We start from the raw sequence: 14,773 nt of genomic DNA on the forward strand, positions 1-14,773 counted from the left end.
GGGTGACATGCTTGCTATAATATAGGAAGATAGGTCAAACCACATTTCCCCAGGGTTATATAGCTATGTAACGGACCACTACCCGAGCCATTCCCTGCACTGCACACAGGCACTGGTTGTTCCACTGCAAATATTAGCTCAATTAAGGTTTTCTGGTGTGCACCATTCCCCCAAGTGAAACCTCTTACATCTTGGAAACCAGCTCACTTGGAGATCCCAGTGAAGAAATTATAATTGTGTTATTATAACTGATGAAACAAGTTAGAATCTTAGGGTTGTGGAATACATACTACAGAGAAAGAGGCCATTCAGCCCACTGTGGCTGTGCCAGCCCTCTGCAAGAGCAACTCAGCAAATCCTATTCCCCCCACCCTTTCCCCATAGCCCCTCAATTTTTTTTTTCTCTTCAGGTGCTTATGCAATTGTCTTTCGTGAGCCACTATGGTGATTCATGTACGATGATTCACCTCATCAGCATCCTTTCAGGCAAAATAGATTTTCTTGTATGTTTTGCATGGGTGTCATACTCATTCAAAGTCCTGAGATACTGGAGGGAAAGGTGTGTTGGCGAAGATATCTTTAAGCTACTTTAATCCTCATGAGCATTCATATGTTTCAGTTACCTTACACACTGGCCTGTCCACCCTCCCACACCTCATTCCCCCATTATAAATTTCCAGAAAGGATTGGGCTATTGGTTGCTGAACAACAAAGGATTTAAGATGAATTTTCACTTGCCTTGCAACAAATATTTCCCCTGTGTCAAACACAGTTCAATCCACATATGTGCAACACCAGTATGTACAAATTGTTACCAAACTCTAACATGCTCCTCACATGGGCCCCAGAATATTCGCTGGTCTAAATTCTAGGTAATTCTTCTCAACCTATGAAGAAAACATGACTCCAATGTTCAAAAGCTGGTCAATAGTTAAGGTCCAATGTTCGTAACACCTGTTTCCTTAATATATATTTGCAACTGAAATGGACTTTTTCTTTTTGTGTCAAGAAGCATACTCACGATAATTAAAGATATGACAGCTTTGCATGATATCAACTACATAACTGCAACTCTCAGCAGTGAATAACTATTAAGTACTGGAATGATGACTGATTTCTCTCTTCATAGTTCAAGGAACCCTGAGACCAGTTCTAGTGTGTTTATTGTTACCTTAGCTGACACCTCACTCAGCAGAAAGATGAGAGAGCTTTGTACCCATAGATACCTATTAGGAGGAACCTGTGGTTAGTCGAATTAATAGGCACGATTTAATGTACAGAAAACAGAGTCCCGTTTTAGGCGTGTTTAGTGGGGTGTTTCCCGGTGACTGCAGCGCCTCACTCAGGAACGCCCCGCTGAGGGGCTGAACTCATCGGTGCAGGAAGATGAATCTCGGATCAGAGCGCCATTTTTAAAGGCTGCCCCCATCGTTTCAGCCCCTTCAGCTCCTTCTGCTCCTCTATCATGGCCTCTGGACCCTCGCTGCCCAACTTACCTCTTAGGGATTCCTCGAGCTGCCCCTCACCTCCCCCTTCTTAAGGACAGAGTACCCCTGGGCTTGATTCCTGGCAACCGGACATCTTGGCACTGCCTGTCTGGCACCTTGGCAGTGCCCCTGTCAGTCTGGCCATGCCACCCTGGCACTGCTGGGCTGGCAGTGACAAGGTGCCTGGGTGTCAGCAGGAGTGTCAGGATACCATACTGTCCAGAGCCCGACCGGCCGGTGACCTCCAATATTTATTCCTCAATTATCTGGTCATTATCAGATGGCTTGTGGGAGTGGCTGCATGCAAATTTACTGCTGGTGTTGCCGAGATTGCAGTGGTGACTACACTTCAAAAGTACTTCATTGGTTGTAAAAATGCTTTGGGATATCCAGTGGTCATGAAAACCCCTGTAAAGAAAGTCTTTCTTTGCTCTTTATTTTTCACTCAGCCACAAGAATTCCCCAATCTCCCCACGCTTCCTACATTTGAATTGGAGCAACTGACCCGCTCAAAGATTTCTCCAATGTTGATAAGTTTTCTCTCCAATTTCCTTTCCCACCAGCTCCATGGGGAGATGTAGGTTCCACAGCTGCAGCTTCTCTATGACTGCACAACAGAACTCAGTGACATGGGGAACTAATCCCAATCTGCCAAAGTACTGTAATGGCAGCCTCTAATTTGTGCCACTATGTACTCGGCCTCTTCTGTCAGAATCACATACAAAATGCAAACAACAATTCAATTTGGGACGATCAAGAGTTCAAACATACAAAATCCTAGTTTGGATGGCCCGGCAATGCCAAACATTTTGGGTCAACAACCATTGCATTTTTAATTTGTATTTTCTCCATTTCTTTTATTATAACAATTCATGGCACGGAAATATTTGCCATCATGTTTAATAGAAGGTAAGTTCCGCTGTATTCCGCAGGCAATTCTGGATTTGGTGATGTGTAATGAGGCAGACTTGATTAGGGATCTTAAGGTGAAGGAACCCTTAGGGAGCAGTGACCACAATATGTCCAAAGATGTGCAGGTTAGGTGGATTGGTCACGATAAATTGCCCTTAGTGTCCATAATTGCCCTTAATGTTGGGTGGGGTTACTGGGTTATGGGGATAGGGTGGTGGTGTGGGCTTGGGTAGGGTGCTCTTTCCAAGAGCCGGTGCAGACTCGATGGGCCGAATGGCCTCCTTCTGCACTGTAAGTTCTATACCTCTAAAGGATAGAATTTACCCTGCAGTTTGAGAGGGAGAAGCTGGAGTCAGACGTAACGATATTACAATTAAATAAATTGTATTTCCCCATGAGGGGACATGAGGGAGCAGCTGGCCAGAGTTGATTGGAAAAGGAAGCAGACGATGAAGAAGCCTTTAAAAGCGACCAGAGGACAACTAAAAAAGCAATAAGGGGAGAGAAGATAATAATAATAGGAAACAAAGAAATGGCAGATGAAATGATTAGTTATTTTGCATCAGCCTTCACGGTGGAAGACACCAGTGGGCTGCCAGAGCTCCAGGAGAATCAGGGAGTAGAGGTGAGTGCAGTAGCCATCACTAAGGAGAATGTTCTGGGGAAACTGAAAGGTCTGAAGGTGGATAAGTCACCTGGACCGGATGGACTACACCCCAGGGTCCTAAAAGAGATAGCTGAGGAGATTGTGGAGGCAGTGGTGGTGATCTTTCAGGAATCACTGGAGGCAGGAAAGGTCCCAAAGGACTGGAAAGTGGCTAATGTAACACCACTGTTTAAGAAGGGAGGGAGGCAGAAGATTGGAAATTATAGGCCGGTTAGCCTGACTTCAGTCATTGGTAAGATTTTAGAGTCTGTTATTGAAGATGAGATTGTGGATTACTTGGAAGTGCATGGTAAAATAGGACTGAGTCAGCACGGCTTTGTCAAAGGGAGGTCATGTCTGATAAATCTGTTCGAGTTCTTTGAGGAGGTAACAAGGGAGTTAGACAAAGGAGAACCAGTGGACGTGATTTATTTAGATTTCCAGAAGGTCTTTGACAAGGTGCCGCATAGGAGATTGTTGAATAAGTTGAGAGCCCATGGTGTTCAGGGTAAGATCCTGGCATGGATAAAGGATTGGCTGACTGGCAGAAGGCAGAGATTGGGGATAAAGGGGTCTTTTGCAGGATGGCAGCCGGTGACTAGTGGTGTGCCTCAGGGGTCTGTGCTGGGACCACAACATTTCACAATATACATTAATGATCTGGAAGAAGGAACTAAAGGCACTGTTGCTAAGTTTGCAGATGATACAAAGATCTGTAGAGGAACTTATAGTATTAAAGAAGCAAGGGGGCTGCAAAAGGATTTGGACAAGCCGGGAGAGTGGGCAATGAAGTGGCAAATGAAATACAATGTGGCAAAATGTGAGGTTATGCACTGTTGAAGGAGGAATTTAGGCATAAACTATTTTCTAAATGGGGAAATGCTTAGGAAATCAGAAGCACAAAGGGACTTGGGAGTCCTTGTTCATGATTGTCTTAAGATTAACATGCAGGTTCAGTCGGCAGTTAAGAAGGCAAATGCAATGTTAGCATTCACGTCGAGAGGGCTAGAATACAAGACCAGGGATGTACTACTGAGGCTGTTTAAGGCTCTGGTCAGACCCCATTTGGAGTACTGTGAGCAGTTTTGAACTCCATATCTAAGGAAGGATGTGCTGGCCTTGGAAAGGGTCCAGAGGAGATCCACAAGAATGATCCCTGGAATGAACAGCTTGTCGTATGAGGAACAGTTGAGGGCTCTGGGTCTATATTCGTTGGGAGTTTAGATGAGGGCGATCTTATTGAAACTTACAGGGTACTGCGAGGCCTAAATAGAGTGGACGTGCAGAGGATGTTGCCACTCGTAGGAAAAACTAGAACTGAAAGACACCATCTCAGACTAAAGAGACGATCCTTTAAAACAGAGATGAGGAGGAATTTCTTCAGCCAGAGGGTGGTGAATCTGTGGGACACTTTGCCGCAGAAGGCTGTGGAGGCCAATTCATTGAGTGTCTTTAAGACAGAGATACATAGGTTCTTATTAATAAGGGGTTTAGGGGCTATGGGGAGAAGGCAGGAGAATGGGGATGAGAAAAATGTCAAGAATGAAAACCTCAGGATCACAAAATTTATTACTTTAACTGAGAATATGAAAGTGATGACAACCCAGTCAATATAATTTTCTGTATAACTTTTTCCCATCTAACTTCTGCTAACTCCTTGCAACAGTAAATACAAAAGGTTTTCAAATACGGGTGTTTATAACACAGCAGGAGACTGGATGCGTAACAGCTCTAAACATGAATTTCATTGCTCTCTGGGACAGATTACATAACAGACATCTTTCATTTAATTTCTCTTTCAAGGGAACAACAAAACAATGGACCGGGATCTGTTATTGTTATTAGAAGTGGCTTCAGGACAATTGTTACTAGTTATCTGGTGATCAATGATACAAATTTATCTTTACACACCCGTAGTCACTGCAATTTGCATGGCATTTGATGGTTCTGTAGATGTGGAAGCAGGGCCGCCACTGAGGTAAAATAGCATCAGCAACAGGCAAAGCAGCTAAAGGGAGCAATCGGCAGATCTAGATTTTCTTGTCTTGTGATGAAACCCATAAGTACTCTTCCCGCAGGAAAGACATTATTGGGAATATCAATATTATCTGTTCTCTGACATTAGCAATTAATACAAACAGAACATGCTGGAAAAACTCAGCAGATCTGGCAGCGTCTGTGGCGAGAGAAACAAATTAACGTTTTGAATCTTTGTGACTCTACTTCAGGGTTCAAGAGAGGAGAAATGTGATGGATTTTATAATGCCTCAGAGCGGGTGAAGCAAGTGGAGAAAAATAGGTCAGGGATAGGTGGGAGCTAAGAGAGATTTGACAAAGATGTTAAGGGCACAGGATAAAGGGAGTGTTAATGATGATGTTAAAGACTAAAGAAGGTGCTGATTGAGGCATATAGTTAAGACAGCAAATCGCCGGTACTACTGATCCCAGGACAGGACCTTATAGCGGGGTGAAGTTACTGTTAGCTGCTGCACTGAGTACAGGAGAACCAACAGGTTTGATTCCCCATTCGCTAACTGTTAAATCTCTGCTGCACTCTCAGAAAGCCAAATAGGCAGTCTCAATTGAAGTGAGAAATTAGTGAAAAGGACCAGCGGATTAAAATTGATGTAGGATAAAATAATAAGTTTTGTCTCTTCTGCTGCCCTCATAAAAAGTCAGTCAATGCTGGTGTCTGTTGCCCTCATAAAAAGTCAGTCAGTGCTGGTGGTGGCAGGATATGCCGTAATGACATAAAATGTTTTTATTTACCGGCCTCCATCCACTCCTAGTAGCCCACTAAAGATATGCTCTTGTCACTAATGGGGAAAAACATCATTTGCATCTTTGTAACTGTTTGGTTCCAATTAAGAGTCAGATAAGTAACTCACGCTTCTATCCAACCTTGCATTTCATCAGCCACTACACTCCAAAAGAAAGCATTATCTTGTGCTGTATTGCTGTGAAAATATAAGTACCACATTACAAACTGCATGGTTATTTCAGTACTCAAACTAATAACCTCTTTCAGGTCCTTGTTGACTCCATGAAGTAGGCAGATGTTCTTCACGTCAGAAACACTGTCTTGTATAAGCTGTACACAAATTTCCCTTCATATTCTTCCTGTTGCCTGTGACAACTACTCTTTACACTTCTATCATTCAACAAAGAAGTGCAGAAAAAAGCTGAAGCAAACGTTAAAGAATTTGCACAGCAGTCGACTAAAAGATTTACCAATTTGCCAAATGGCAGCTTTATCAGGAAACTGGGTGTAAAATCTAAAACACAAGAAACCGAGCTGGCAAAAACAATGAGCAAATTTTGCATCGGCTCTGCTCATTTTTGTCAACTTTGGAGGGAACCATCTCAGTTCTAGATTGCTAACAAGTGTACTTTGCCTGAGGAGATACTCTCCTGCTCTATAAAATCTCCTCCTGAGTCAAGGACTCTGAAAATCATCGGCCATGGCCAAACAAAATAATAGATGACATCAGCAATTGAAAATAGTCAAATCTACATTCGATATCTTTACAGAGTATTTCAATTTGCAGCCCACAGTTCAAGATTTCCGCAGTGATCCTTCCAATGCTTTTAAAACATAAAACAGGTTGGTGTATAGTTATGCCTATTTCTAATAACTAACATTTCTGCTTCATACATTTGTGTTAAAAAAAAGCAATCGTCGAACAGGGCAACTAAACATATTTTTCATGCTGAAGCACAAACTCAATTGATTAATAATAAAACCCAAACTAGTTTTTTTAAGATAGTGAGAGATATTACTGCAGGCTTTGAGCTGCCACATATTTTACAACTTGATTTGTAAGCTAGAAATTTGTCAATGTGTCACAAATTATAGCCTGGGCACATGACCTTGTCCTTCACCATTGTACTAAGTGTATGAAAAAAGTTAAAGGCACTTCAATTTGAGTTAATCGGCCTGAGCACTAGTTCTCAAATGTGTTCAATTCCATAAAAATGTTAAAGCTACGAATAAAGAGCCCAATAATTGTGCAAGTCTTGGATGGGATAAATTAGAAGCCAGAATAATGCTAGCGCTGTTGTACGAATAATTACAGTCCATTAGGCTCTCAACCTGATGACAGCTCCTTGGCTTCACTGTAAAATTTCAATAGTAATTCAAGCAATGACTTTATTAGATATGAAAGAGATATGCAGCGGAATAGCCTGGTTTATGATAAGGGAGTTTGTTATGTAAACTCACACAATACAACTAAGGTTTTATCTTAATACCACATTTCTGGTATGTTGAGCTACATATCGTTCATAGGTCTTAAACCCACAAAAGCCACAGATAAAGAGGGCCACCGGATAAAGGCCCCCACATAGCCCAATGAACAAGGGAATAAGACAATCAGTGTAGCATTCTGTGAAAAAATAGGCAAGGTTGATTTCTGAGCATTTAGCCAAATTTCAATGTAGAAAATTGTGCTTTCAATATTTTTTGTTTTATAATCTTTATTGTCACAAGTAGGCTTACATTAACACTGCAATGAAGTTACTGTGAAAAGCCTCTAGTCGCCACATTCCGGTTCCTGTTCAGGTACACAGAAGGAGAGTTCAAAATGTCCAAATTACCTAACGGCACGTCTTTCACGACTTGTGGGAGGAAACCAGAGCAGCCGGAGGAAACCGGAGCACCCGGAGGGAACTTACGCAGACACAGGGAGAACGTGCAGACTCCACACAGACAGGGCCCAAGCCCGGAATCGAACCAGGGACCCTGGACCTGTGAAGCAACAGTGCTAACCACTGCGCTACCGTGCCGCCCGCAACACATTCCAGACATTAATAGAAAGCGCAGGTGATGCATTTTTTCCCCAGATAGAAACCAAACAGCAGCTGGTCATTTTTAAGCCTCATAACACCATATTTTGTGGAATTCTTTTTGAAAGAGGTAATTAATGCTCTTTGCTGATGAACATGTACCATGGGCATGGGAAGAGTGGTGCATATAGCCTAAATGGAGGAATGTTCAAATATCAGACTTCCCTCATGTACCTCCGAACAGCCAGTTCCAGAGCGGCACTGACCATTTAGTTAGACAGATACCCAGCCAGTGTTGGCTGCAACGAAAGAATGGAAACTCAATTATTGGAAAAAGGAGCGCAAGATATAAATCTGGCTCCAAAAGCAGCTACACATTCAGTATTCACCGACAAACAATAATGTTACCACTGTGACATTTCTTTGGAATCTCACAGAGATTACACCATAATTGAGCACAGATGGCACTGTAAGGAAACAGAAGATTTGATGATGACTTCCCCCACCATCGGTGTGTCAATTTGAGTCCTGCTTGCCATCAAAAAGGTAGATCCTCTCACGTTTTCCAGAACATTCCACTCTGCCAGGTTAGCAAATCAGCCTCAGCTTCAAACTAACACCAAACACCTGGGATGCAAGTGAGCTATGAAGGCTCGAGCTGCCTCTGAAGGAATAATGCAAACCTCCTCTGGAGAATCCCACTCCTCCAGAAGCCTGACTTTAGATTTGTGCTGCATGTATTCGGTTTTGTACTAACACTACAGCTATGGTCTGGGTGCACCCTCAGCCATTTGTCTCACCTAGTGCATGCTGAATCTCAAATGAGTTTCCGTGAAATGCTGGTTAAATCCCAATTGAAGTGTTGACCTCAACGAACAGCCAGCTAGGCTACAAGTAAATTATCAGGTCAATGCTCGAGATCGTATCCCACAGCCCTCGATTATTTACCCTCCATTTATCACACACTCCCTCATTGCTGATCCTAGTCGTTCAGCCAGCCAGAACCCATTTCTATTGATAAGCCTTCAGGCTCCAATGTGACCTGATTGTGCTTTTGGTCAACAAATCTGAAAAGAGAGCCAATAATGCAACATACTGATATATCAAGGTGCTGCAAACACAGTGAGGGAAAGGCGTTCATCACTATACATTTTCTAACACTGTAAGCTCCTGATCTTGGCTGGCTGGGCCATTCAGAAGAAAATGTTTCACAACAGAAAAAAAAACAAGGAATGAGATGGAACGGCTGGTCTCCCAGCAGCTATTTACAAAACCGAACCATCCATAAGAGGCCTTCCTCTGAGGACAAGGCAGAAACAAGTCAATCATTTTTTCACCGGATCAATTTTCTCCCCCATCATGCTTTGCAATAGTTTAGGATACCTGCTATTTGATGTTGTTAATAACCAGCCCCACACTGCACATTCTACATCCAAATTATAATCTCAATCCCTGATGAGTCAGTAGCTTTACTCAAACATGTAGCTGGGCCACACAGACCCGCAAGATTGCAATTTTGAATCCCAATTTTTCATTGAGTCGGCCGGAATGACAGTGTACAACCATTGTCTTTAGTGAACCTAGAGTGGAAAACCAGTCAATGTTGTCGCAATCACTATCTTGTGATTCCATCAGGAAGTGCACATCGACGTTAGGGAAGAGGAGAATAGGAGTCCACTGTGGCACCCCATGTCAAGTTCACACAGAAAAACATTACTCACATTCTTTTAATGAAATACAATGCAACACCGATCGCCCAACCATTACAAAATAAAAAGCAAGCGGTGATAACCTGAAAAACACTGCCTACATGGGGGTTGGAAGCAGTGACCATAAATGATTTCAGTAATTGAATAGTCATGATTGAAATGAACTTCCGAGGCCACAGGGACAGAGTTGGGAAATGGGCCTGACTGGGTTGCTCCATAGGTTCGATAGGCTAAATGGCAGCCTGGGCCATAATGACTCCATGAATAGATTTCATAGAAGTGATCAAAACTATGAAAAGTTTTGCTAGCCTCTCCGTAATTACTATGTTTCCGCAGGCAGGAGGGTCAGTAATTACGAGGACATTGATTGCATATAGGATCATAGTGTCATAGAAAAGTTACAGCACAGAAGGAGGCCATTCAGCTCATCTTGTCCATGCCAGACCAAGGACACCCAGGTCCCTTTCCAATCGCACATTCCTGCACGTGGTCAATAGTCCTGTAGCTTAAAGCACTTAAAGTGCAGATCCAGGTACCTTTTAAAAGAGTTTAGGGTCTCTGCCTCCACCACCAACTCAGGTAATGAATTGCAGACTCCCACTACCCTCTGCATAAAATGTTTTTCCTCATGTCCCCTTTACACCTTCTGCCATTTATCTTGAATCTGTAACTATAGACCAGTGAGCCTTACTTCTGTTGTGGGCAAAATCTTGGAAAGGTTTGTAAGAGACAGGATGTATAATCACCTGGAAAGGAATAATTTGATTAGAGATAATCAACACAGTTTTGTGAAGGGTAGGTCATGCCTCACAAACCTTATTGAGTTCTTTGAGAAGGTGACCAAATAGGTGGATGAGGGGAAAGCAGTTGATGTGGTGTATATGGATTTCAGTACAGCGTTTGATAAGGTTCCCCACGGTAGGCAACTGCAGAAAATACGGAGGCATGGGATTCAGGGTGATTTAGCAGTTTGGATCAGAAATTAGCTAGCTGGAAGAAGACAAAGGGTGGTGGTTGATGGGAAATGTTCAGACTGGAGTCCAGTTACTAGTGGTGTACCACAAGGATCTGTTTTGGGGCCACTGCTGTTTATCATTTTTATAAATGACCTGGAGGAGGGCGTAGAAGGATGGGTGAGTAAATTTGCAGATGACACTAAAGTCGATTGAGTTGTGGACAGTGCGGAAGGATGTTACAAGTTACAGAGGGACATAGATAAGCTGCAGCGCTGGACTGAGAGGTGGCAAATGGAGTTTAATGCAGAAAAGTGTGAGGTGATTCATTTTGGAAGGAATAACAGGAAGACGGAGTACTGGGCTAATGGTAAGATTCTTGGCAGTGTGGATGAGCAGAGAGATCTCGGTGTCCATGTACATAGATCCCTGAAAGTTGCCACCCAGGTTGAGAGGGTTGTTAAGAAGGCGTACGGTGTGTTAGCTTTTATTGGTAGAGGGATTGAGTTTCGGAGCCATGAGGTCATGTTGCAGCTGTACAAAACTCTGGTGCAGCCGCATTTGGAGTATTGCGTGCAATCCTGGTCACCGCATTATAGGAAGGATATGGAAGCATTGGAAAGGGTACAGAGGAGATTTACCAGAATGTTGCCTGGTATGGAGGGAAGATCTTATGAGGAAAGGCTGAGGGACTTGAGGCTGTTTTCGTTAGAGAGAAGAAGGTTAAGAGGTGACTTAATTGAGGCATACAAGATGATCAGAGGATTGGATAGGGTGGACAGTGAGAGACTTTTTCCTCGGATGGTGATGTCTAGCACGAGGGGACATAGCTTTAAATTGAGGGGAGATAGATATAAGACAGATGTCAGAGGTAGGTTCTTTACTCAGAGAGTAGTAAGGGCGTGGAATGCCCTGCCTGCAACAGTCGTGAACTTGCCAACACTAAGGGCATTCAAATGGTCATTGGATAGACATATGGACGATGAGGGGATAGTGTAGATGGGCTTTAGAGTGGTTTCACAGGTCGGCGCAACATCGAGGGCCGAAGGGCCTGTACTGCGCTGTAATGTTCTATATTCTATGTTTTATGTCCCCCGGTTCTAAAATTCTCCACCATGGGAAACAATTTTACCCTATCAATTCCTCTCATATTTTTGTACACCTCAATTAATTCGCCCCTCAGCTTTCTTTGTTCCAACTTATCCAATCTCTCCTCGTAGTCACACTTTTCTAGCCCTGGCAACATTCCTGTAAACCTCCTCTGCACTCTCACCAGAGCAATACTGTCCTTTCTGTAACGTGGCGACCAGAACTGCACACAATATTCCAGTTGTGGCCTCACCAGTGTTTTATACAATTCTAACATTTTATATCCTTATTTTCATATTCTGTACCTCTGCCAATGAAGGACAGCATTCCATATGCTTTCTTTTTTAATATAAAACATTAGTGGGGTATTTGTGGTTTTGTAACAATAACAGAAGAAACAGTGTACATACAAATATAAACATAGTGCAAAGGCCGTCTTCCTCCCTCACAGGTCCTACCTTTCTTACCCATTAATCTAAGCTAAACCCCCCACCCCCACCCCCGTCTCTGCTCCATATGCTTTCTTAACAACCTTGTCTAATTGAACTGCTGCCTTTAGGGACCTGTGTGCCTGTACGCCAAGATCACTCACTTCATTTACCTCTCTTAGTATATTCCCATTTATTGTGCACACCCTACAATTGTTCGACTTCCCTAAATGCATGACCTCGCACTTCTCTGTGTTAAATTCCATCTGTCACTTTATCGCCCACTCCACCAATCCATCTATATTGTTTTGAAGATTATAGGTATCCTCTGCACTGTCCACCACTCGACCAATCTTTGTTGTCTGCAAATTTCCCAATCATGCTCCCCACGTTCACGTACAAATCGTTAATACATAACAAATACAGTCAAGGTTCCAACACCGAGCCCTGTGGAACACCACTTGAAACCACTTTCCAATTGCAAAGGCAGCCATCGACCATTACCCTTTGCTTCCTGTTACTAAGCCAACTTTTTACCCAGTTTGCCACATTGCCCGGTATCCCATAGATTTTCATTCTCTTGACCAATCTGCTATGTGTGACTTTGTCAAACGCTTTGCTGAAATTCATGTACACCACATCCACTGCACTACCTTCATCAACCTGCACGTCTGCACGTTCTCCCAGTGTCTGCGTGGGTTTCCTCCGGGTGCTCCGATTTCCTCCCACAGTCCAAAGACGTACGGGTTAGGTGAATTGGCCGTGATAAATTGCCCTTAGTGGAGCACGGCGCGGCCGTTGGAGGCTGCCGTCGTGTACATGTGCGGCCGCCGACCTGGAAGTGCGGGGGCCCGTATCTGCAGCAAAAGTTGCTAGATCTACGCCGGTTCCCTGCTAGCCTCCTGCAGGGCTAGGAATTTGTGGCCCTTCACGCCAGTGTTTCTGTCGTGAAATTCCACAGTTTTGATGCCGGCGTGGGGACATGGTCCCAATAACAGAGAATCCAGCTCAGTAACTTTCAAAAGGGACTTGGATAAAGGAAATAATTGTAAGACTATGGCAAAGGAGCAAGGGAATAGCCTCCTTCTGTGTTGTATGATTCGATGACACCAGGTCCTTAAGGATAGCCTGGAATAAATAAATCAATTTGTATCGCCTCTCCCCACCCTCTTGGAATTTCTATTTGAGAGAAATACCCATACTTCATGAGTTACATACCACCAATATATGTTCTATAAGTTTAAGTTAAATTTGATAATTCCACAGGCGGATTCATGGAATAAAATATGGCTACACAGAAATACACCATTCGGCCCATTGAGTCTGTACTAGCTCTTTCAAAGACCAATCCAGTTAGTTGCACTCAGTTTGTCATTTAATCTTCTTCTAGCTTCCATGGCACCAGACATCCCCCTTTGGTTCATCCCCCCCCCCCCCCCCCCCCACTCCCACACACACTTTCCCTGGACTTGTTACATCTATAACATTTTCCAGTTCAGTCAAAAGGTCATTGACCTGAAACATTAACTCTGTTTCTTTTTCCGCAGATATGGCCTGACCTGCTGAGTATTTCCGGCATTTTCTTGTTTTTCAGTCCCTCTCTCACCCGCTCTTTTCCCACATCCCTGCAAATTCCCACATCCCTGCAAATTCTGTTCTCCTTCAGTTGTCCACCCCTCCCCCCAACCTGACCAACCACTAACCCTGAGGGACTCCTGCATCCCAGAATGAAATACATCAGGAGACCAGTAACAGTATCAAGCAATGATAAACTAAACCCACTGTACACTGGGTATTATTGCAAGGGGCACTTTAAGAAAGAGAGCTGTGTCCACAGTTACATTACCGCTTAACCGAGACACTACAGCAGCCAAGAGAATCATATGGTTTCTGCCAAATAATAAATTCATTAATAGAACAAAAATGAAACAAATCCCAGCGAGACAATCTGCAAGCATTTTCACACACAAGGCCTCTTGATAATTCAAACACCAGCCGTGCATTCCTGCAGAGTGCTGTTGTTCTGAGTGAAAGTCGTTCTAAAATCAGGACACAATAAGTACAAAATCCAAGATTATCTTGCCAAACACATCTCTTTCAAACCATATCCTGTTCGATCACAGCTGCCACAAATCAGCTCCTCATGCTTATTAAAAACACGTTTTTTGTATTACTTTTGCTTTTAGGTTATAAATGGATTTGATCAAAAACATCTCAAATTTTTTTTTTAACCAATCCTAACCACCACCCCCCCGCCCCGACCTGGAGCTTGGAACTTGTGAATTCAGTTGAGTTTGATTAAAGACCCTTTAAATCAAAATAAATCCTTGCACTTTGTGCAGACAAATCCAGACAGCAAATTTATTCCAGTCCGCCTGACTCATTTATCCCACGGAACGGGCAGAGTCAGCGAGAAATACTTTCATCCCTTGCAATAATGTAGCCCGCATTTGACTGAAAAGTTAACTATATAATAAGCGAGCCAGCAGTGCACTCTCCCTCCCAGGTACATTCCAGAGGTTCCAGATGTGTCGCTTTCACACTCAGTTTCCAAGGGGCGGTGGGGGGGGGAGCAAACTTTACAAATCAACTCATTGCAAACCAGAACTTGGGCTGCACAAGGAGCAAGAAGGGTGGGGGGTTGGAGATTAGCAACATGAAGTTGCATTATTATTTTTGCAACTTTTGCTTTCTAACTCCCGAGTAACGGTCTTATTTCTTTTTGTAACAAAGGTTTTGCCAGCTCAGAGAGGGGAACGTTCCT

The 14,773-nt window shown here is 43.3% G+C and overlaps 1 protein-coding gene across 2 annotated transcripts in view; it reads right to left on the bottom strand.

Moving 5' to 3' along the window:
- gpm6bb (glycoprotein M6Bb) overlaps positions 1–14,773 on the bottom strand; it is a 285,202-nt gene that overhangs the window by 244,984 nt on the left and 25,445 nt on the right. The gene's annotated exons all lie outside the window — the stretch shown is intronic.

This window comes from Scyliorhinus torazame, chromosome 8 (assembly GCF_047496885.1).
Source record: "Scyliorhinus torazame isolate Kashiwa2021f chromosome 8, sScyTor2.1, whole genome shotgun sequence".
NCBI lineage: Eukaryota > Metazoa > Chordata > Chondrichthyes > Carcharhiniformes > Scyliorhinidae > Scyliorhinus > Scyliorhinus torazame.